At 35.4% G+C, this 25971-nt stretch overlaps 1 protein-coding gene across 1 annotated transcript in view; it reads left to right on the top strand.

Moving 5' to 3' along the window:
• The first annotated feature begins 1033 nt into the window (after nt 1-1033).
• Nucleotides 1034-25971, top strand: part of Egfr (epidermal growth factor receptor) — a 66612-nt gene continuing 41674 nt past the window's right edge. Inside the window, exon 1 of the mRNA XM_090165372.1 lies at nt 1034-1511. The gene's annotated coding sequence lies outside the window, so the exon portion shown is untranslated. The remainder of the gene's footprint in view (nt 1512-25971) is intronic.

Raw genomic sequence — 25971 nt, 5'->3', positions numbered from 1 at the left:
TTTCGCTTGAAAAACGTCCCTCCCCGCGGCACCTCCTATTTCATGCCCCCTCTATTTCTTTCCATCTCTTTCTTGCCCCTTCTTTTACCTGAAAACACCTGTAAGAAAAATCGTGCTCTCGGACTGTGGTAGTTTTCCCACCGTGGTAGTTTGAAAACATCCGTTTCATTTTTGGTTTCGCGGGCTACGCGATATTTATAGTTTTATCATTTGTATTTTTTAAAGACTATAGTTTTCATATGTATTAATTGGTAATTTACGTATGTTGAAATTAACGTCGTAGAAATAAGTCAATTATCGTAAAAATTTTAAAACGTTTGTAATTAGATTTAAATATTATTAGAATTGTTTAACGCGGAGGCTTACTTACGTTCACTTCATAATATTAATTTTTGTTTTTTAAATTAAATTTAAAATTTCCGATAAACTACTGAACAAAATATTTTAACTATAAAGTGATTTTCTCCAAAAATAGTAAAATTAAAATTGAGCTTGATAGGAACGCGAATTTTAGTTCTAATTCTCTAATTAACTGGTTCAAATATTTAACTTAAGAAAATTAGTAGTGGTTATTAAACTGTTTCTGCAGGATTAAAATTAATTCAATTATAATTTTAATAGTTTGAAAACATTTGAACCATTAAAGAATAACAACACTTCCTGGTAAACATTTCTAACTATTTACAATTTAGCAAATCTGTTTAAAATTTATTCCGTCGCGCGTCGCTGCGTACCTAATGTTTCTGCAAATCGGAAAGCGCGCCAAAAGAGTTCTGTAGGGTGAATTCTACCTGTTGGAATCCCGAAAACCTTCTCTTCGTGTACCATTTACCTTCGCGTTCCCCTTAGATTTGTTGGTCCGATAGAAGGCGAGTGAAATACGGGGGGCCTCTCGGGTTGGTTGCGGGGGGAGCGACAAAACAGATGGGGGGCGCCGAATCGCGAGGGGGTGAGGGTACTCTTGGGAGCAGGAAAATATTCGGATTGAACCTCGGTATTTTACTTGGATAAATTTTATAAGAGATCGTACCGGGCAACGCTGGTAGACGCCAGCCGGAGAGACTGCTGCGAAGGTCCAACGCGTACCCGTTTTTATTGCCTTCAACAAATCGAGTGTTTTTCGTACGAGAGATAACGATTCAAAAGTTCCTCTATCGCTTGTTTAGTTTGTTTGTTATTTATTGTTCGTTTGGCGCGAAAAACGGAAGAGTTTTCGTTCCGATTTAACGAAATTCACGATGTTACGGACCATCTCAACGGAAAGCACGTTTGTCAGTGACTGTTAAGGCTTAGCGATGTAGTGACCTGGAAAAAAACTTTTTCGGGTAACGTTGCTCTACGAAAACGCGTCGTTCGTTTTAGACGGCATTCTGTTTTACGAAATCGAAATTTCCAGTGAATTTGTTTAAATAATCCCAATTTTTGGATGTGTTGTGTCGATCATGCTCGCTAATATTGCTCGTCATCCGATCTGTCCAATGTCAATCGTAAAGCAGTGTTCACCAAGATCGGTGAGTTTTGGGGATTTTTACAAGTATTGGTGTTAGGGTTCATATATCATACAAACCTATCCAAAAATCCTAGATGTAAAATACAACTAAAAGATAGGCTATAATTTTAGGGTACAGACTTCATAGAGGACAAAGCTACCCTTGATTTTCGTTAATATTACTTATGATTCGAACTTTTTCCTTATTGAATCACTTGAAATCAAGCGACTTCAACTTGATATCAGTATCAAAAACCTATTAAATTAACCAGTGATTTCATGCCATAACTAGTAGTTTATACTACAGAACGCACGATTTTAACTAGGTATGATTTGCTTTGTGCTTCGTAACTATATCTTTAAACTTCTTTTCATTTGATTTCAATTTGTAAAAAGTGGATACAATGAAGTAACAGTAGCCTTAGACTTAAAAATAAGTGTTTTAAAGATGACAATAGTTAATTTAAGCCTTATTTTCTTTGATTCGAAGTTGAATGTACTTTAAACACTAAAATGTAAACATGTTTTTTAAAATGTTCGCATAAAGAGTATAGTTTTTTCCTCTGAAAGTGCCCTTACCAAACAGTACACTGCATAAACTTACAATTTGTTAGTGTTTTAATTTTATAAACTAACACAATACAAAGTGACATACAATTCCACTATTGGTCACTAATTCATAGTTGATTACTTAATTTCAACGCAAATAGCTTGGCATTTAGTTTTGATAACAACCTTCCAAATGCTAAACTGAAAACCTTGAACAATAAATACAAAATAGAAATGCATGGTGGTATGAATACATTTAAATAGAATAAAATTTAAAACATATTCAAATGTTTGAATAAATGCATACGATAATAAATTCCTCCAATATTTCTACCAGTTTTGCACCATTTAACATTTGCATATTAAATTAACGCTGACTTTCCGGCGATATTTCAAGCGCACTTTTGACATTTTAGGCTAAAAGGCGTAAAGGCTTCGAACAGTTTATATAAATCACGCTGTACTGATTATCCGTTTCGTTCTCAGACCATTTACATTTGTAAAAGGTACAAAGTGTAAAATTATGCACAGTAGTTCTCAGGTTCATTTTAAGAATGTGAAATTATAGGTATTTATTTCTCAGAGAGAATATTTTAAAAAGCATTCTGAAAAATTATGCGCAATTATTTGGCAGACCTTTCATTTCTAAAAAACATTCTGCAAGTTATGCACACGAAGCTCTCAGATCGTTCTTTAATAAAAAGCATTCCGCAAGTTATGCACACGTAGCTCTCAGATCGTTCTTTAATAAAAAGCATTCCGCAAGTTATGCACACGTAGCTCTCAGATCGTTCTTTAATAAAAAGCATTCCGCAAGTTATGCACACGTAGCTCTCAGATCGTTCTTTAATAAAAAGCATTCCGCAAGTTATGCACACGTAGCTCTCAGATCGTTCTTTAATAAAAAGCATTCCGCAAGTTATGCACACGTAGCTCTCAGATCGTTCTTTAATAAAAAGCATTCCGCAAGTTATGCACACGTAGCTCTCAGATAATTCTTTATAAAAAGCATTCCGCAAGTTATGCACACGTAGCTCTCAGATCATTCATTTCTAAAAGATACAAACTGTAAAATTATGCGGACGTAGCTCTCAGATAATTCTTTATAAAAAGCATTCCGTAAGTTATGCACAAGTAGTTCTCAGATCATTCATTTCTAAAAGATACAATCTGTAAAATTATGCGGACGTAGCTCTCAGATCATTCTTTATAAAAAGCATTCCGTAAGTTATGCACAAGTAGTTCTCAGATCATTCATTTCTAAAAGATACAATCTGTAAAATTATGCGGACGTAGCTCTCAGATAATTCTTTATAAAAAGCATTCCGTAAGTTATGCACAAGTAGTTCTCAGATCATTCATTTCTAAAAGATACAATCTGTAAAATTATGCGGACGTAGCTCTCAGATCATTCTTTATAAAAAGCATTCCGCAAGTTATGCACACGTAGTTCTCAGATCATTCATTTCTAAAAGATACAATCTGTAAAATTATGCGGACGTAGCTCTCAGATAATTCTTTATAAAAAGCATTCCGTAAGTTATGCACAAGTAGTTCTCAGATCATTCATTTCTAAAAGATACAATCTGTAAAATTATGCGGACGTAGCTCTCAGATCATTCTTTATAAAAAGCATTCCGTAAGTTATGCACAAGTAGTTCTCAGATCATTCATTTCTAAAAGATACAAACTGTAAAATTATGCGGACGTAGCTCTCAGATCATTCTTTATAAAAAGCATTCCGTAAGTTATGCACAAGTAGTTCTCAGATCATTCATTTCTAAAAGATACAAACTGTAAAATTATGCGGACGTAGCTCTCAGATCATTCTTTATAAAAAGCATTCCGTAAGTTATGCACAAGTAGTTCTCAGATCATTCATTTCTAAAAGATACAATCTGTAAAATTATGCGGACGTAGCTCTCAGATAATTCTTTATAAAAAGCATTCCGTAAGTTATGCACAAGTAGTTCTCAGATCATTCATTTCTAAAAGATACAATCTGTAAAATTATGCGGACGTAGCTCTCAGATCATTCTTTATAAAAAGCATTCCGTAAGTTATGCACAAGTAGTTCTCAGATCATTCATTTCTAAAAGATACAAACTGTAAAATTATGCGGACGTAGCTCTCAGATCATTCTTTATAAAAAGCATTCCGTAAGTTATGCACAAGTAGTTCTCAGATCATTCATTTCTAAAAGATACAAACTGTAAAATTATGCGGACGTAGCTCTCAGATCATTCTTTATAAAAAGCATTCCGTAAGTTATGCACAAGTAGTTCTCAGATCATTCATTTCTAAAAGATACAAACTGTAAAATTATGCGGACGTAGCTCTCAGATAATTCTTTATAAAAAGCATTCCGTAAGTTATGCACAAGTAGTTCTCAGATCATTCATTTCTAAAAGATACAATCTGTAAAATTATGCGGACGTAGCTCTCAGATCATTCTTTATAAAAAGCATTCCGTAAGTTATGCACAAGTAGTTCTCAGATCATTCATTTCTAAAAGATACAAACTGTAAAATTATGCGGACGTAGCTCTCAGATCATTCTTTATAAAAAGCATTCCGTAAGTTATGCACAAGTAGTTCTCAGATCATTCATTTCTAAAAGATACAAACTGTAAAATTATGCGGACGTAGCTCTCAGATCATTCTTTATAAAAAGCATTCCGTAAGTTATGCACAAGTAGTTCTCAGATCATTCATTTCTAAAAGATACAATCTGTAAAATTATGCGGACGTAGCTCTCAGATCATTCTTTATAAAAAGCATTCCGTAAGTTATGCACAAGTAGTTCTCAGATCATTCATTTCTAAAAGATACAAACTGTAAAATTATGCGGACGTAGCTCTCAGATCATTCTTTATAAAAAGCATTCCGTAAGTTATGCACAAGTAGTTCTCAGATCATTCATTTCTAAAAGATACAAACTGTAAAATTATGCGGACGTAGCTCTCAGATCATTCTTTATAAAAAGCATTCCGTAAGTTATGCACAAGTAGTTCTCAGATCATTCATTTCTAAAAGATACAATCTGTAAAATTATGCGGACGTAGCTCTCAGATCATTCTTTATAAAAAGCATTCCGTAAGTTATGCACAAGTAGTTCTCAGATCATTCATTTCTAAAAGATACAAACTGTAAAATTATGCGGACGTAGCTCTCAGATCATTCTTTATAAAAAGCATTCCGTAAGTTATGCACAAGTAGTTCTCAGATCATTCATTTCTAAAAGATACAAACTGTAAAATTATGCGGACGTAGCTCTCAGATCATTCTTTATAAAAAGCATTCCGTAAGTTATGCACAAGTAGTTCTCAGATCATTCATTTCTAAAAGATACAAACTGTAAAATTATGCGGACGTAGCTCTCAGATCATTCTTTATAAAAAGCATTCCGTAAGTTATGCACAAGTAGTTCTCAGATCATTCATTTCTAAAAGATACAATCTGTAAAATTATGCGGACGTAGCTCTCAGATCATTCTTTATAAAAAGCATTCCGTAAGTTATGCACAAGTAGTTCTCAGATCATTCATTTCTAAAAGATACAAACTGTAAAATTATGCGGACGTAGCTCTCAGATCATTCTTTATAAAAAGCATTCCGTAAGTTATGCACAAGTAGTTCTCAGATCATTCATTTCTAAAAGATACAAACTGTAAAATTATGCGGACGTAGCTCTCAGATCATTCTTTATAAAAAGCATTCCGTAAGTTATGCACAAGTAGTTCTCAGATCATTCATTTCTAAAAGATACAAACTGTAAAATTATGCGGACGTAGCTCTCAGATCATTCTTTATATAAAGCATTCTGTAAGCTATGCACAAGTAGTTCTCAGATCATTCATTTCTAAAAGATACAAACTGTAAAATTATGCGGACGTAGCTCTCAGATCATTCTTTATAAAAAGCATTCCGTAAGTTATGCACAAGTAGTTCTCAGATCATTCATTTCTAAAAGATACAAACTGTAAAATTATGCGGACGTAGCTCTCAGATCATTCTTTATAAAAAGCATTCCGTAAGTTATGCACAAGTAGTTCTCAGATCATTCATTTCTAAAAGATACAAACTGTAAAATTATGCGGACGTAGCTCTCAGATCATTCTTTATAAAAAGCATTCCGTAAGTTATGCACAAGTAGTTCTCAGATCATTCATTTCTAAAAGATACAAACTGTAAAATTATGCGGACGTAGCTCTCAGATCATTCTTTATATAAAGCATTCTGTAAGCTATGCACAAGTAGTTCTCAGATCATTCATTTCTAAAAGATACAAACTGTAAAATTATGCGGACGTAGCTCTCAGATCATTCTTTATATAAAGCATTCTGTAAGCTATGCACAAGTAGTTCTCAGATCATTCATTTCTAAAAGATACAATCTGTAAAATTATGCGGACGTAGCTCTCAGATCATTCTTTATAAAAAGCATTCCGTAAGTTATGCACAAGTAGTTCTCAGATCATTCATTTCTAAAAGATACAAACTGTAAAATTATGCGGACGTAGCTCTCAGATCATTCTTTATAAAAAGCATTCCGTAAGTTATGCACAAGTAGTTCTCAGATCATTCATTTCTAAAAGATACAAACTGTAAAATTATGCGGACGTAGCTCTCAGATCATTCTTTATAAAAAGCATTCCGTAAGTTATGCACAAGTAGTTCTCAGATCATTCATTTCTAAAAGATACAAACTGTAAAATTATGCGGACGTAGCTCTCAGATCATTCTTTATATAAAGCATTCTGTAAGCTATGCACAAGTAGTTCTCAGATCATTCATTTCTAAAAGATACAAACTGTAAAATTATGCGGACGTAGCTCTCAGATCATTCTTTATATAAAGCATTCTGTAAGCTATGCACAAGTAGTTCTCAGATCATTCATTTCTAAAAGATACAAACTGTAAAATTATGCGGACGTAGCTCTCAGATCATTCTTTATATAAAGCATTCTGTAAGCTATGCACAAGTAGTTCTCAGATCATTCATTTCTAAAAGATACAAACTGTAAAATTATGCGGACGTAGCTCTCAGATCATTCTTTATATAAAGCATTCTGTAAGCTATGCACAAGTAGTTCTCAGATCATTCATTTCTAAAAGATACAATCTGTAAAATTATGCGGACGTAGCTCTCAGATCATTCTTTATAAAAAGCATTCCGTAAGTTATGCACAAGTAGTTCTCAGATCATTCATTTCTAAAAGATACAAACTGTAAAATTATGCGGACGTAGCTCTCAGATCATTCTTTATAAAAAGCATTCCGTAAGTTATGCACAAGTAGTTCTCAGATCATTCATTTCTAAAAGATACAAACTGTAAAATTATGCGGACGTAGCTCTCAGATCATTCTTTATAAAAAGCATTCCGTAAGTTATGCACAAGTAGTTCTCAGATCATTCATTTCTAAAAGATACAAACTGTAAAATTATGCGGACGTAGCTCTCAGATCATTCTTTATATAAAGCATTCTGTAAGCTATGCACAAGTAGTTCTCAGATCATTCATTTCTAAAAGATACAAACTGTAAAATTATGCGGACGTAGCTCTCAGATCATTCTTTATAAAAAGCATTCCGTAAGTTATGCACAAGTAGTTCTCAGATCATTCATTTCTAAAAGATACAAACTGTAAAATTATGCGGACGTAGCTCTCAGATCATTCTTTATAAAAAGCATTCCGTAAGTTATGCACAAGTAGTTCTCAGATCATTCATTTCTAAAAGATACAAACTGTAAAATTATGCGGACGTAGCTCTCAGATCATTCTTTATAAAAAGCATTCCGTAAGTTATGCACAAGTAGTTCTCAGATCATTCATTTCTAAAAGATACAAACTGTAAAATTATGCGGACGTAGCTCTCAGATCATTCTTTATAAAAAGCATTCCGTAAGTTATGCACAAGTAGTTCTCAGATCATTCATTTCTAAAAGATACAAACTGTAAAATTATGCGGACGTAGCTCTCAGATCATTCTTTATATAAAGCATTCTGTAAGCTATGTATATTTGGAATTGAACGATCTCAATGCTAATTGCGCAAATTGTAACAGTCAGTACTTTTTAGAAACGAACGATCTGAAAGCCAAGCGTTACTTAGTTCTCAAACCACTAATTTTTAAGAAACACTTTGTACAAAGTGAACGGCTTATACGCGGCTCTCAGATCTTTTCGTTCTAATTATAGATGCGCGTTTGGATCAAAGGTGATTCTTTTCTCACCAAAACAACAAGTGTTCAGATTTGTGCCGACCCCCCGTCGCCTCGAAAATTGTTGCGGAAGCCCCTCCCACTTTTGGCCGTTCTCGTTCCCCGGGCGAAACCTTGGTAACCCCTCCGGCGGGTCGCGGCCAACTTCGATCAGTCGCTGTTCGCGCTATAAAGCGATCGGAGTTGGCCCTGGTGTACGCCGGTACCTCACCTCGCGGCTCGAATTTCTTCCCCCGTACGTGCTTATCAGCCCATAAAAATGGCCCTACATCTACGCAACGCTCGGCTCCTACCTTCTTTTAAACTTCGCAATAATCTGTAACGTCGTCTAAATATATGTATTTTTAAGACTTGGTAGACTGCGCCTAACTTAGAACGTTGCAGACAGCGAATGCATTAGTATTTTTTTTTGCGGCTACGATTCGAAGAAGCCCAGGAATTCGTCAATAACAAAAATGCTTAATTTGCGTTCTTCGGGTTTCCAAGACGTGTGTTTCTGACGGAATGTTTCTCAGAAACAAATATCGTTGTTGCTTTTGTTCTATTCGAATTGTTTTCAGGGTATATTTGCCATTTCTTAGTCAGTGACTTCATTTCCTAGAAATTATTTATTGCGTATAATTGATGAGTTGGATTTGATTTCTTTGAAAACAACTGTGATGTTAAATATCTTTTTAGAAATTTCGTAGACATTTCAGTAAAAAAAATTGTTAGAGTGCTTTCTCAGTCAAGTATATATCGGAACATATTTTCAATTTATACTTACAAGGAGAGTACCCGAGGTGTTTATTGCCGATTTTGTTCAAAGTCGGGCGTGATGTAGACCTATATGAGATATGAAATTTCCCAAAAGGAGACGTTGCACTGCCCATTCGATTGCCATGGCAATCGAAAATGTTTTTGACCACTTAAAACAAAAATAAGATTTTTTCCTTATTTTACCCAAAAATTGATACAATTTTACCCCAAAAATGTTCCAATTTACCTAAATGTGGTCCAAATTACCCATTTTGTGATTTTCAATTTGGTTTCTAAATTTTCGAGAAAATCCCATGCTTTTTTACATGGAAATTTTTTTGTTTTAAGTGATCAAAAACATTTTCGGTTGCCATGGCAAATCGAATGGGCAGTGCAACGTCTCCTTTTGGGAAATTTCATATCTCATATAGGTCTACATTACGCCCGACTTTGAACAAAATCGGCAATAAACATCTCTGATACTCTCCTGTTAGTGTGTGCTTCCTATTTATAAACAATTGAAGTTGATATAATTATAATAACTTATAGCTGTATATAACCAGAATCCACTTGTAGCGAGACTAGTTAATAAACCATATGCTAACAAAGTCGCTACACATCATGGAGCAATCAGTGCGTTACGAAGTTATACTTCAATTCCAAATCCGTGGGATGTTACTACATGGATATTTAGATTTTTGACTGAGATTATGAAACTCGTTGCGTAGGACACATTTCCGTCTGAAGATACCCTGGGGAAAAATTAACACGAACGTCGTAGCCGCTACAAATCGAATAATTTGAAACAAAAAATATGGAAAATGACCCTATGTATTATATATATAAATCAACGTAGGTGTGTTGTAGAATGCGTTCTTACGTCGATGGAAATGTGGAATTTATTAACCGGTCTTCTTCGATGCTTGTTTTTTTTTGGGTAAACGCCACATCGATCGTTTCGTATCTAATCGTTATAAAGTGTTTGTTAAAATTCCGGGCTTTTGACCTAAATCTAGTGACGTCGAGTTCGCCATCGTGTGGGCGAGATTTTTATATTGACGACGGGAACAGGCACTGGTCTCAAAACAACAACAATCTTATCCCTGGCATAGGTCGGCAACACTTTGGGTCTCTAGTCCCCGGTCTTTCAGTTTTCACTGGAAGGTTTAGTCTCCAGTCTCCGATCATCCAGTCTTCATAGAAATCGCGGGTCTCTGATCTCGGAGGCCGGAGCCACCGATGTATGATCGTGACTAGAGGTCTCCAGTCTTCACCACGATTCTGGGCCTCCGGTCTCCACACCTCCAGTCACCATCGAGACTAGAGGTCTCCAGTCTCCATCAAGACTAGAGGCCTCCAGGTCTCCAAGCTGCATCAAGACTAGAGGCATCCAGGTCTCCAAGCTCCATCAAGACTAGAGGCCTCAAGTCTCCAGTCTCCAGGTGCCCATTCTCAATCCCGACTATAGGCCTCCAGGTCTCCAGTCTCAATCCCGACTAGAGGCAACCAGTCTCCAGGTGTCCATTCTCAATCCCGACTAGATGCCTCCGGTCTCCACACCTCCAGTCTCCATAGAAATCGCAGGTCTCCGGTCTCGTATTAGCCAGGGAAGGGCCTTTGTGCGTACGCTAGGCGAGAGACAGAAGATGTTGTTGTCCCCAATGTACTGGCAGTTTCGTAGTTTCCCCAGGATTACAAAGAAAATATAAGCCAACCAACGGATTTCTATACTGTAACGTGGCCTTCTGGTTTTAATAGGGACTCGGCAGCATGACGTCCTGCCGTACCTTTAGCTATGTCCACCATGCTGGTATTATTTTTCAATTGGAAAAAGCATGGATGACGTATTATATACGTCATGCTGCCAAGTCCCTATAAAGCTTCATTGTAACTGTCGTTTAAAAGTCTACTAGCTCGTGCTAGAGTCGCCAGAGGAAATTCGGATTTTTCTGGAGCGCGTGCCAGAGTCGCTAGATCCATTTCGGGTGCTAGACTAGTGCTTGCGATAACTATATACTAATAAAGCTCTATCTCGTGACGTCATAAGAGCAACATTTCATATTTGCACTGTTTATAAATTTATTTAATCTATGGATTTTCTAGTTTTAATCTGACATCGAGCTAGCACCCCACACAAGGAGAACGCAACCCTTCAAAAGTCGTGCATTTTCATTGGTTAGACGCTTTAGCGCCTGCTGCCGTCGGAAGGGGAAAATTCGGAAATTGTCTTCCCCCCGCCCGTAAAACGTGCAGAGTAAAGGCTCGTCCAATGAAATTTGTACACAACACCGCGTTAGCGTGTTTAAAGGCTAGCTGCGTTCTCCTTGTGTTTGTTGCTCCTAGCTTCCAGTATAACCATATGTAACATAATTTCTCATAAGTGTGCCAGAAATAACTTTTCTCAATGAGACCTTGCTGCAAGGATATGACGTAATTGACGTCACTTTCCAGTCGATGACGGTTTTATCGTCATCAAAACTAGTTCTGGCGGGGAGGGAAGAAAGTTAAAACCAGTTTCACGCGATGTTAGTCCGTATTTTCTTTGGTGGCTGTGAAACAAGGTCTCAGTTGACTTTTTAATACAGAGATGTTAAACAGAGGCACACTTATGAGTAATTATGTTACATATGGTATAACTAATCAACTTTTTATCAGGATATTGCGATTTGAAGTTATGATGTAATTAATGTATAATTCGAACCAACACTATTGCTATTTCCAAACCATTCTGAGTAAAGATATTTTTAAACAAAAAACAACAACATTTTAATAACATAACAAAAATTCTATTTTAAAAATAGAGTAAATTATGATGAAATCGTTGCAGTTTCGGTTCAAAGAAAAAGGTTGGAAATATAGTTACGAGGGTTCCACACTCAGGCGTACTCCAACGAGGAATCTGTATTTCAATAACACGTAAACATCCGCCATTTCTATATATGTGTAGTTATATTCCTCGGGCTCGTTTCGGATTTGGTAAAAACTGGGTTAGATTAAAAGGGGGGGTTCTAAGACGGGCATTTTTGAAAGGAACGCTTCCTGCAGTTCTTCTCGACCCGAGGCGAATAGTTTCGTCCGACCCGCATTGTTCCCGCGAAGAGGAGTAATTATCAACGGGTCACCTAGCCAATTAACGTTAATTAATTCGCATTCTACAAATACCTCGATCTTGACCTTTTGCTAAATACTATTCGACGTGGTACGGTTATCGAAATTAGCGCTTGATTGTTAGTTCAATACGCGCACATTGGTCATTTTTATTTAAATAAACAGAACAAAGTGAATTAAATCATTGTGGACATTTGTCCAATAGAAATAAAATAATAATAAAAATAAAAAATGTTAAAAATAAAAAAATAATAAAAATAAAAAAATGTTTAAAATAAAAAAATGTTTAAAATAAAAAATTTTTAAAATAAAAATAATAAAAATAAAAAATTAATAAAAATTAAAAAAATAAAATATTAATAAAATTTTAAAAATCAGTAAAAATCAGACAAATCAAATAAATCAACAACATTAACCCCAATTCTTGTTCTTACGCATGACAGTTTTCACACCGAGGAGTGTGCAGTTCGGCGCACCTATAGGCGTCTCACCTGCAACAGTATCTTCTTACTGGGAGCCGGTTCCCTATCTTAAACGGTAATAGCCGCCTACTGCGGCCAGGTAAAGAGAGTTACGTCTACAGGTAGTCGCGCCCTATCGACAGTTTTGTCCCGCCAATACTCTTGAGATATGGAAGACGTGATAAAGTTCTATATTGGGACATCAACCTGATTAAAAAGTATCTTATTAAATGGGTGGACTTATAACGTTAAATCTTTACAGTAAATATTATGAATAATGCCGTTCCCAATAAATTTATAAACGTTTTTCAATTCTTTCATTTTAATCGTGATATTTTTATAATTATTTTAATTTAGTTAAAAAAACTGTTATTATAGTTTATTTTAATTTGAATAAATAACCTGGTATGAATATTACAATTTTGTTATATTTTAAAATTAATTAAGAAACAATTTAATTTATTTAAATTTTAATCATTTTTTTAAATCTGTTAAATAAATCTTTATTTCTAATAAATAATCTGGTATTATTATTTAATATTAATTTTATTTATTTTTATGAAAAATCTGATTATTTTTGTTTTTAATAAATATCCTGGTATTTAATTAATATTATAATTTTTATTAAAAATATCATAAATTTATTAAGTTTATTTTAGTAAATCTTTGTAATAGTAATGAATATTATAATAACCCAATATTGGTGTGCGAATAATTTTATTCCATAAATATATTTAATATGAATTTATAATTAGTTATAAAATCCGATTTAATTAATCTGATTAATTTCATTAAAGCCTTTCCAAATAATTTTAATTATTATTAAAAGTTTTTATAATTAGTTAAAAAAAATTTCAAATGTTTCACTTACTAAGATTAATGTTTTTAACTTTTTATTAATTCCCTAAAAGGTTTAAAGTTGCAATTTTGTTTTGGAAGGATCAAATATTCCATACTTGGCCCTATCAGAGGTGCCGGCTTCAAAATGCGGTTTTTGGCGCTTGGTTACTCGAGCATATGGTTTTTGTGTTGTCTTGTTTTTAGTGTTGTCTAGTTTTTCACCTTCGCTATCTCAGCTTCACTCTGGCTACGGCCAATTTTGCATATTAATGAAGTGGACGAAACAGGTTTGGGAACTAGTCTAGTTTAAGTACCTTTGCTTAGACCTTTTTTTTCCCTTTTTTGGAGCTTTGAGATGAAATTATTTTATTTCTGTAAATTTTTTAAGTGACGTTCTATATGGTAATTTCGAAATAGAATTCTCCAATTTGCATGGAAATCTAATCTAAACTTTTATTTTGTACTTTTACACCGATGTTATTCGCGAGAAATGAAGTAAAGTAAATTACGATAAAGATAAGATATAACATTAGTGGTTTTTTCTACTACTTTTATTTAATTAATTACCATTTCAAATTTATCTAAGCCACGCAAGCGGAAAACGTTCATTGAAATTTTCCCGAAACTAATTTCTAATGTCTGCAACCAACTCTAATTAGATTATATAAAATATTAATTGTTCTGTTTTAATTATAATTTTGTTTTTTGAGAGACTTGGTATTGACTTAATCTTGAGCAGAACTTGTATTTTACAAATGCGCATCATCAGGGTTGTCACGGTACCTGCAAAACCTGGAGAACCTGGAAAAGGCAAGGATTATTTAAAATAGTTCTAAAATTCAGGGAAAAGTCGGGGCATTTGAAATTGGGTCTAAAATTCGGGGAAAAGTCAGTTAATTTTAAAATGAGTCTAAAATTCACTAATTCAGGGAAAAGTCAAGGTATTTTAAGAACTAGTCAGAAAAAAAACGGATTTAAATTTTTGTTTCAAATTGAAAAAGTTTACTAAAATATACACAAAAAAAAGCAAAATTTTGGATTAAAAAATCTCTGGAAATAGTCACGGTAATCCAGGTAAAGTCGAAAAACGGTAATATTTTATAATCGGAAAATAAATCTTGAAATGTTCATTGACAAAGGTATAATGTATTTCCAGGTAACCATGTTAATTTTGAGTTCAAAATGAGGTAGAATCCTTGTAAAATACGTTTTCCCCGTACATTCCAACATTGTTTACGAGTTAAGCGACACTTTATGCAAATTCTTCCTAGAAAAACGCGGTGCGCTGAAATATACTGGCGCCGTTTTTAAATCATCACTACACAATACGTCAAACAGGTAGTGCGTCATTTCTTTAAATACGTGGAAAACGAAATTTAATTCGTGAAAAACGAAAATTGAATGCGCCAAAAACAAAATTTCAATTCGTGAAAAATGAAAATTGAATGCGCGAGAAACGAAATTTAAATTCGTGAAAAACAAAATTTAAATTCGTGAAAAACAAAATTTAAATACGCGTAAAACGAAATTTTAATTTAGGAAAATCGAAATTTATGTTCGTGAAAAACGAAATTTGAATTTGGGAAAAACGAAATTTATATTCGTGAAAAACGAAATTTGAATTTGGGAAAATCGAAATTTTAATTTGGGAAAATTGAAATTTAAATACGCGAGAACCAAAATTTGAATTTGGGAAAATCGAAATTTGAATTTGGGAAAATCGAAATTTTAATTTGGGAAAATTGAAATTTAAATACGCGAGAACCAAAATTTGAATTTGGGAAAATCGAAATTTATATTCGTGGAAAACGAAATTTGAATTTGGGAAAATCGAAATTTATATTCGTGAAAAACGAAATTTGAATGCGCGGAAATCGAAATTTGAATGAGAAAAAAGGAATTTCGTTTGGAAAAGAATCAGAAGCAAGGCAAATAATTTGCGCGGATATTCGAAAGGCATTATTCACACTCGCAATACAAACGAGCCTTTATCCGAAAGCTTGTTTACGAAGACCTTTGCGTGGCTTTTTATCGGTTCCTTGTATTATTCTAAATCCTTTCGAGTTTTCGAGAATCACGCGAAAGAATGTTTGAGTTTGCTTAGGTGGGTTCCGATCACGAACGCCAAGTCTCGGATTGTTTAATAGTCGTAAATAGCCGCGAGAGACCGTCCTGCTAACGCGAACAAAAGGGTTCCTATCTTTTAAGTTCTTTATTTGGTTGCCTCCGTCTTTGCCAGCGCGTTACGAATTAAAAAGGTTCCTCAGGTGGCCTAGTCTCGTGATGCAAAAACATCTGACGTTACCCGCTTTGTAGTCGTTACTCCAGCGTAGCATGGGCTGGTGTAAGACTATCCTAGTCGATATTGTCGCCGCCGCAACTCGCGGGGACAGTCACTGAAACCCCAGCAACTTGATGGCGCAAAATCCCGTACACTATAGAGCAGTGGCGTAACTATGGACCCGCAGACCCCGCGACCGTGGGGGGGGGGGGGGGGCACGACATTTTCACCAAATAGGGGGCCCTTTCGTTTAAAGTATTGATTTTTTAATTCATTTAAATTTTTAAATAATTAAAAAAATTATGCTTTAACTATTGGTAAAAATGTAGAAATCTGGTAATATTTTATTAAGGGCCCTTTTGATATCCCGCGGGGGGCCCAAATTTTTTCGTTACGCCACTGCTACAGAGCAACGATGCTTGGCAATTTGCGAGTGTATTTTCTAGCAAGAATTGTAGTGCTATGGAACCCTAAATTATCCACCTAATTCTGGCGGAACCCTAACTCATTTTTTTTACTTATCTTAAAAGACTCTTGACACAAACAAAGATGGCCGCGCTGCGAATTCTCAGAACCCCTGTGACCCTTCCACGGAACCCCAGGGTTTCGCGGTACACCTTTTGGGAACCGCTGCTCTAGAGCAACGATGCTTGGCAATTTGCGAGTGTATTTTCTAGCAAGAATTGTAGTGTTATGGAACCCTAAATTATCCACCTAATTCTGGCGGAACCCCAACTCATGTTTTTTTATTTATCTTAAAAGACTCTTGCGAGCCGACTCTTGACACAAACAAAGATGGCCGCGCTGCAAATTCTCGGAACCCCTCTGACCCTTCTACGCAACCCCAGGGTTTCGCGGAACACCTTTTGGGAACCGCTGCTCTAGAGCAACGATGCTTGGCAATTTGCGAGTGTATTTTCTAGCAAGAATTGTAGTGCTATGGAACCCTAAATTATCCACCTAATTCTGGCGGAACCCCAACTCATGTTTTTTTATTTATCTTAAAAGACTCTTGCGAGCCGACTCTTGACACAAACAAAGATGGCCGCGCTGCAAATTCTCGGAACCCCTCTGACCCTTCTACGCAACCCCAGGGTTTCGCGGAACACCTTTTGGGAACCGCTGCTCAAGAGACAATTTATTTTAGAAATCTTGAAATCTGCGGCGAATATTAGTAATCAAATCTTAAAATCAGCCTAAAATCCAGAAATCAACACGAAAATCGTGCTTTGAAATCTCAAAATCAGTTACTGATTTATTTTGATATTCAAAATCCCGTACACAAAATTTTTAAATGTCGGACCCTTCGGTACGGGTACATTTGTAAAGTTTATTGATACCAGCAAAAGACAAGCCCATCACGCTAGTATCGGCTAATATTAAATGAATACAGAAATGAAAAACATTGAACTATTGAAGACGAACCCACCCAGAAGACAGGGCGAATACATTCTGAAGATGAAGATTAGTAAAATTTTCTCTAAGTACCTTGCAAAAGTTAGAAACAAGAATTAAACGAAACGGCACGAAATTTGACCTAATAATTTTAAAATTCCATAATTTTATTTATACGCCCGTTTGTGGGTACCAAATTTATCTACATTCTGTAAGGTAAACTCGTGTGAAATCATTATTTTGTACCCAGCGTGGCCTTCTTGTTTTCTTACCATTGGTACCCCCCCCCCCCCCTCGATGGAGAATCGTCAGGTTAGGATGTGGCGCCAGATCACGTGACATAGCGACCGAAGGTACAAACGGTCTTCGGTACCATCGCTGGTAACTGGCAAGTGGCCCTGTAGCGAGCGCCGAAGTTTCTCGAAAAACGCAGGTGTTCCCGCGTCAACTTAAACAGGCCAATTCGGGCTTCGTGTACAAGGCGTGAACGCGTTTATCGTACCGCTTTCACGCTGTCCTGTCGACGCGTATTTTCGCTTTTAGAAGTTAAGCCTTAAATCCGTATACTAATATTTATAAACGCGCATTCGTGTTCAAATACTAGTTTCTCTTTTGGTATTTTTCGAACACAACCAGAAAAGGCAACTATACTCTTAAGCCACGTTCACACTAGAGCCTAAAACCCAGTTTAGGTCGGTTTGAATGCCAGTTTTGACCGCCTACGATAATTCTTAGTTCACACGTGCGAAATCGCTTCAGCCCGGTTCGCTTATAGCCAAGGCTTAACGCCATTTCAAATTATGACTAGAATTTTGAAAGTACTAAAATGTATCCGAAAACAATTAGTTAATCATGTTTACTATACATACAGTAATATTATTGGACATTATTTAGAATTTTATTCCCATTATTTTGGAAAATACGAGCAATTTTACTTCCCCGCCTTGTCGTTTTGAAAGCGATTCTAAGCGAACTGACTTGGACGAGTTGCTTCCCGAACAAACACGAAGCGATTTCTCACGTTGGTTTTAAAAACCAGTTATCTAAAGTTTACTTACCCCTAAATTCGCTTCGCTTAGATTCTAAACGAAGCGAATTTAGGGGTAAGTGTGAACGTAGCTTTAGTGTTTGGAAGCGGAAGAATTCCGTGGGGTATGCGTGCTGAAACCGGTTTTTGTTCTTAGAGTCGGTGTTCGTCTTCGAGTAAACACGCGGACGCGGTCCACCAGCAAACTCAAATAAAGATGGCCCAGTGAAACATTTTGGCCCCGAAGTTAAGCCAGAAGTCAAATACAGAAATACCCCTTACTTCTCACGTATACAGGGTGTTTCAAAAATGTATGTAAAAATTTGAAGGAGTTGTAGGGGGTGTGTGGAGAAGTATCAGGGCTCGTACAGAACCTGGATATCCTGGAAAACCTGGATAAGTCAGGTATCTGTAAAATGGAGGAAAAATGTCAGGGATAAGTCAGGGATTTAAATAATTTCGTAGTCAGGGATTTTAGTACCAAACCACACATTAACAAAGAATTTTTGACCCAAAATAATAAATACAAATGTCCAAAAATATAACCAAAAACGTCAGGAAGTGTGGCAAAAATTGGTCAGGGATTTTGGATCAGAAAGAGCGCCAGAGAACTTCAAAGTGTGGCCTACTAGCCCCTGGAAGTAGGCTGCAACAAGCGCAAAACCAAGCAGCAGGGACTTTAAATACGGTTTAAGTTTACTTTTTTACGCTGTGGTTACTTCGATTTGTTTACAAAGTCCTTTTTTACCTATCACACGAACCCAAACCTGAATGTTCGCGTTTCCCTGCTGCTTGGTTTTGCGCTTGTTGCAGCCCACTTCCAGGGGCTAGTGGACCTCACTTTGAAGCTCTCTGGCGCTCTTTTAACTCATCGTAGGAAAATGGGGAAAAAACAGGCATACTTCTCAACTCACCCCTACAACCCCTTCAAATTTTGGCATAACCCTTTGAAACCCCCTGTATGGGCCGATGGAATCCCGCTCATGTCTATTTTAAGAGGTAACAGCGGATGGGCCGTAGCGCGCGTGATCGGAATAGATTCGGTAGGCCAAACAGAAACTGACAAAACCTAATTGATGAGCCGGCAAATATTTCCTGTAGAATCTGGTTTTTGGAAGCGCGGAGGGAAGCTCAATTTATAATTTATTTTCTACTTAATGAATTTCCAGCGCTCTCGCAATTTCTTGTCGAACATTAGTTACGGGGCTGCTTCGGATGTCGCTTTCAATAAAAGATTTTGGAAAATAACTTTATATTTCTATCGTATCCTGTTGGTTGTCGTTCTTTTAGAAATCGAAGAACAACCCGATAATCCTCTTAGATTTAAACACGACTTAAAGTGTTTAGAATCCTAATTTTAATCTCACTGCCGAGAAAAATTCCTATTTTATAGGCTTTAGTGATTTAAATAGAAATGATGTTCTATTGTTTGGTTTTCTGTTGCTTTGAATTAACTTGGGTCATTTATCCGCGATATGCAATCCCACATTGAACCGCTTGAACTTTCAATTTATGTCGGTTATTGATGTATTTACTTGATTCATTAGTAACTTTTATATACTAAATTTATTTCAAATAACATCATTCTTAATTCAAAATGACTGGATCCAAATGTCCAAATTTGGATTCAACTGGAATCAAAACACATCCATTGATTAATGTCTACTCCAATCTAAGTTTCCACCTCTGAGCTCTTATAGTCCCCCAAAAAAAACTTAATCCTTTGGGAAATCTTAATCTTTTTGGACTAGCGCTTGACAATATTTAAGATAGAATGGAGAGGCTCTACGCTAGACAGGTAATTTTTAGTAGGATTTCGTCGGTTAAAAACCTTTTAATGTTTCTCGGTTCCAAAAGCGAAAGAAAATTTCTCGTCTTAATGCGATACATTAGTCAGATAATATTTAAGGTTCAGTCTGACGTTGAAGCTTCGTGTTTTTTCCTTTCAAATTCCATCGTGATTCAAAAGTAACGAAAAAAGCTAAAAGAAAAAAGTATAGGGGTTGAAAAGAAGCGTTTTTCCTCCACCCAGCCGGCACCGTGCCGTCACGATGCCTATAAATGGAAATCTGGTGCTGCCTCCTTTCGGGCATCTTTCTCATCGCGGAGAATTATTAAACGGCCGAGGTGTTGGCCTTTCATTTTTGGTATAATAGAAGGTTCCTCGGATTGTTTTTAAAGATATTTTCAATTCGGGGGGGGGGGGGGTTGCTTTAAAAAATAAGTTTTTTTAATGCTTTTTTGGTATTGATGATTGAAGGAGTCTTTTACTGACTGCGTGCATCAAATCAGGAATGTGGCATGAACATGACTCTCATTACTGGTTTTAAGTCTTTTACGGATGGAATTACTATATATCCTGAAAAATGTAACCCATAATTTTAAAATAAGATTGTTTTTTGAGTTCCTTAATGTTTTTACAAAATCGATTTAAATCCAGGGTTGTAGAATTTTAAAATTTGTTAAAAATTTGGATTTAACTCCAGGATTATAGAATTTTAAAATTTGTTAAAAAATTGGATTTAAATCCAGGGTTGTAGAATTTTAAATTTATAAATCATATTTAACTCCATGATTGTAGAGTTTTTAAATTTGTTAAAAATCATAGTTATAGCAATGGAAACCACAGGGAAATAGCAATGGAAACCACAGGGAAATAGCAATGGAAACACCAGGGAAATAGCAATGGAAACACCAGGGAAATAGCAATGGAAACACCAGGGAAATAGCAATGGAAACACCAGGGAAATATCAATGGAAACACCAGGGAAATAGCAATGGAAACACCAGGGAAATAGCAATTGAAAACCCAGGAAATATCAATGAAATCGGTTTAAAAATAGTTGTATATGCATTACCATTATGGCATACTTACGACTGATTTCTTTACGTATGTTAAAAGTCATCGCGAGGTGAATTTCGGAAGCCGTTAGAAGGGGACAATCTGGCAGTTAATTTATTCGTCGCTTTCCCGCTAGTTTTCCCACGCAAAGAGGAGACGCCGTAACCCGCCCCGCGACCAGAAGGACGATTAACGCGTTATTGCAGGTGAGGACTTCGCAGCCACTCTACTTCCTAAACAGGTTCAAGCCTTCGTCGCGCTCCTAATCCGCGTCCTCTTCGAATTCGACTTCCCGATTGCGTTTTCCAACAACAGACGTTTTCATTTTAAATACACTAGTGTTGTTAATTTTACAGAAAAATTAAGTGCGGAAAAATTTCCAGAAAATTTTTCAAATTGCGGAAAATTTTCCGCAAATCGGAAAAATAAAATTTTCGAAATAAAAAATTGAAACATAAATTACTTTTTAAGGGTTTTTAATGTTTTAAACTTTTTACCGATATAAAATGTTTAATATCAGTAAACATACTACAAAACATTAGTAGTGTTACATTGTTAATCAGTTTAAACTATTCAAGGGGTTTAGTTTTACTTTTAGCTTCGAAAAAATGAGGCGAAAATTCCGCTTTTATTTAAATTTTCAAACAATGTATTAGATGGAATGAAAACTTTTTTCCTTAAAAATACTGAAAATTTTCCGACTTACAACGCTAAAATAAACTATTACTATCTACTTAGAGGTGGCCGCGTTACAAAGCGCAGGAAGGTGGTGGCAAGCCCTTCATGCTTTTAGACACAAGTCAAGATCAGCTGGGCTAATACCCAAGACACCACCTTCGACTCAAGTCATCTAGCGACTTTTAATCAACAGCTCCCTACACTTACTATTTACTGTTAACCTCAACAGTTACTAGGTACACCGGGCTATAAATTCTGAAACACACTTAACCTCAACAAGTTTTTATTGAAAGGCAGGAATCCATAGCTCTACTTGGAATGCTTATCGCGGCAGATTTTCGTCTCGATGTGGCTGACGGTTTTTTTGACGTCCTTATGTTAACTTAACAGAGGGGATTTTTTATCTCGTAGGTTGGGCCAAAGTCGTCAGAGTGATCTTACCATACGCGATACGCCAGGATAAGTAGATATACTTACCTTTAGGCAAGATGTCGGCCAAGGCTCTAAAGCAGAGCGTTATGCAGGAATGTATTTTGAAGTGGCGGAGTGGTTAGCACTTTCGCCTCGCAGCAAGAGGAGCCGGGTTCGATCCCAGCTTGTGGCACTGGGTGAAAACTTTGAACCACTCCTGCGTTGAGTTTGCAAGCTCTCTCCCCGCTGGTTAAAGGAGTTTTCCACCGAGCTCTTTGGTTTCCCCTTACCATAAAAACTTGTAGAGGTTAACGGTAATAGTTAGTGTAGGGAGCCGGTGGCTCATGTGGCGTGAAGGGCTGGCCACCACCCTCCTACGCATTGTAATCCGGCCACCTGTTTAAAGGTATTAAAAATCGCTCGATGATTTGGTGGTGTCTTGGGTATTAGCCTAGCTGATTATTAATACAATAGCCTTCCACCACAACGATGATGACGTCACGAGATTTCAATCAAGGACTTCTGCGCATTTTTTGTGCCGTGTTTCCAGTTATAATTTGCAGGTATAATAACGCGATATTCGTACCAGAATTATTGTGGCTTTTGAACTTTGCAGAAACCAGTTTCGCTGGTTGCGTGTGTTTATTCCTGACTATCGCTTCATTTCCTTCTGAAGCGCAACTACGAAGAAATGTTTACGCCACACCAACCGTTTATAGCCTCGTTAAAAATATACCTTTATATATAAATTTGGTTAAATTTGATGGAAATTCTCATTAGATAAGTTGATTTATTGTAAAATTTTGTTAATAGAGACGTTAAAATATACCTTTATATATAAATTTGGTTCAATTTGATGGAAATTCTCATTAGATAAGTTGATTTATTGTAAAATTTTGTTAATAGAGACGTTAAAATATACCTTTGTAAATAAATTTGGTTAAATTTGATGGAAATTCTCATTAGATAAGTTGATTTATTGTAAAATTTTGTTAATAGAGACGTTAAAATATACCTTTGTAAATAAATTTGGTTAAATTTGATGGAAAATTGGAAATTCTCATTAGATAAGATAATTTTGTTATTAGACTTACAGGAGAGTACCCGAGGTGTTTATTGCCGATTTTGTTCAAAGTCGGGCGTAATGTAGACCTATATGAAATATGAAATTTCCCAAAAGGAGACGGTGCACTGCCCATTAGATTTGCCATGGCAACCGAAATTGTTTTTGATCACTTAAAACCAAAAAAAATCCATGTAAAAAAGCATGGGATTTTCTTGAAAATTTAAAAACAAAATTGAAAATCACAAAATGGGTAATTTGGACTACATTTAGATAAATTTCATCAATTTTGGGTAAATTGGAACATTTTTGGGTAAAATAAGGAAAAAATCTTATTTTGTTTTAAGTGGTCAGAAACATTTTCGGTTGCCATAGCAAATCGAATGGGTAGTGCAACGTCTCCGTTTGGGAAATTTCATATCTCAGATAAGTGTACTTTACGCCTAACTTTGAACTAAATCGGCAATAAACACCTCGGGTACTCTCCTTGTTAGTCTATAATGCAAAATAACGGTCGAAAAAGCCGCCGATTAGTTTCGAAAAGTATTTCGGCAGCGCAAACATCCACCATTTTTCCATGTGGATAAACAGTGCTGCCAGGCAAATAAACTGACAAAGAAACTCCGATCTGCAGATTCAGATTATATTTTTGTTGAAATGGCCAACTTTTGTTTTCCCGCCAAATGTGGAGGTATTAATTAAATTAATATTTTGCGTCGAATCTTAAGTTATTTTCAACATCCAAAATGTTATTGTTATCATTGAATTTTCAATTTTTAATCATCCTATTGTCCATACTTAATTACTGTTTATTGCGGTCTGCATATTTTTTCAGATTAAAAATTTTATTTTATTAGTTTTTGTTTTTCGAGATTGCATCACGCGATAGGAAATTTTCTGCGTTGACATTTGCTAAATACTGCGATGTTGTTGTTATTTTCTGTGAGTCTGGAATTCAAGTACTTTTGTTGAAACGTGGTACTCAATAACCGGAAACGGTTTATCTCTTATAAGCCTTAAGAGATTTGTAGTTTTGCGTGTTTTTGTTTCAATTGGCATTTGTGCATTTCTAAATAAATGTTAGCTCAATTTGAAAAATAAATTGGAAGACTAAGTTCGTACATTTTCATAAATATTTTGAAGTTTAATAGATGATTTAAATCAATGACTCTTTTCATAAAATCATTTGATTTAAATCAATGACTCTTTTCAAAAAATCATTTGATTTAAATCAATGACTCTTTTCAAAAAATCATTTGATTTAAGTCAATGACTCTTTTCAAAAAATCATTTGATTTAAATCAATGACTCTTTTCAAAAAATCATTTGATTTAAATCAATGACTCTTTTCAAAAAATCATTTGATTTAAATCAATGACCTTTCAAAAAATCACTGGATTTAAATCAATGACTCTTTTCAAAAAATCATTTGATTTAAATCAATGACCTTTCAAAAAATCACTGGATTTAAATCAATGACTCTTTTCAAAAAATCATTTGATTTAAATCAATGACCTTTCAAAAAATAACTTGATTTAAATCAATGACTCTTTTCAAAAAATCACTGGATTTAAATCAATGACTCTTTTCAAAAAATTGCAGGATTTAAATCAATGATTCTATTCAAAAATCACTGGATTTAAATCAATGACTCTTTTCAAAAAATTGCACGATTTAAATCAATGATTCTATTCAAAAATCACTGGATTTAAATCAATGACTCTTTTCAAAAAATTGCACGATTTAAATCAATGGTTCTATTCAAAAATCACTGGATTTAAATCAATGACTCTATTCAAAAAATCACTGGATTTAAATCAATGACTCTTATAAAAAAAAGTCACTTGTTTTAAATCAGACTCCCTAAAAATAAATAAATACAATCATGCCTGAAAAACTAATATGAAAATATAACTTTTGACATCGCACTTTTGGCCGCGAGAACCAAATGTAAAACTATTCTTAATTTTTTTGCTGTCCAATTTTGGTCACCCTACGAAAAGCGACGTGATTACAGGAATTAAATAAAAATAATAATAATAATAATAATAATAATAATAATAATAATAATAATAATAATATTCAGCTTATGGCAATAAATTCTGTTAGTTATCATTTCACACGGAGTAATTGTCACTCTGACCTTCAACTTTCCTGTTTTGCACTTTTTCGATAATTTCGTAGCCAACACTAGCACAGGGGACTAATTCCATTTTACTACCTGGATCTGGGAAGCCTCTTCGATAGTTAAAACCTCAGGTAAAACTTGCCTGTCATTTTATTGGTAAGCGGTAGTAAACCAAGTTCACTCCACCAGGGGGCAGGGAGAGACAGATTTTAACGTGACCTTCGTACCTCTCGGCGCCGATCGTAAAGTAAAAGGGCAAGCTACCCCAGCGCCACCTTGCGACTCTTCTCTTCTCCATTGCTCATCTCTCTCTCTCTCTTCTTAATAACAAGTTGCCATTAGGTTAAATATAGTCCGGCGCTTAGTTCGCCATCTGTATTCGTTAAACCGAATATTTATCGAGAAAAGCGCAGGATTAGTTTTTTAATATTCATTTTAAAATAACGCTTTTAAGTTCAACCTCCAGCCGAGGGGTCCGTCATTCGTACAAATCCCTTACAATCTAATTTTCTAGATACAATTGATTCTAGAAATCTGGAAATCAATTTAAAATTCCCGAAATCTTGGCGAAAATCACTTCAAAAATCTAGAAATCAAGCTTTAAAAAAAAACTGGAAATCAACACGAAAAACAATTTCTAATTTCTGAAATAACTGAAATTCGAAATCCCTTACGCAAAATTTACAAGTGTTGGACCCCTCGTATCGGACTCTCAATTCCTAGAACAGACAGCGACGAA

Source organism: Leiobunum rupestre, chromosome 2 (assembly GCF_980474605.1).
Source record: "Leiobunum rupestre chromosome 2, qqLeiRupe1.1.hap1, whole genome shotgun sequence".
In the NCBI taxonomy this organism is placed as follows: Eukaryota; Metazoa; Arthropoda; class Arachnida; order Opiliones; family Sclerosomatidae; genus Leiobunum; species Leiobunum rupestre.
The sequence above is the reverse complement of the archived record's forward strand: the minus strand, read 5'-3'. Positions and strand labels throughout refer to the sequence as shown.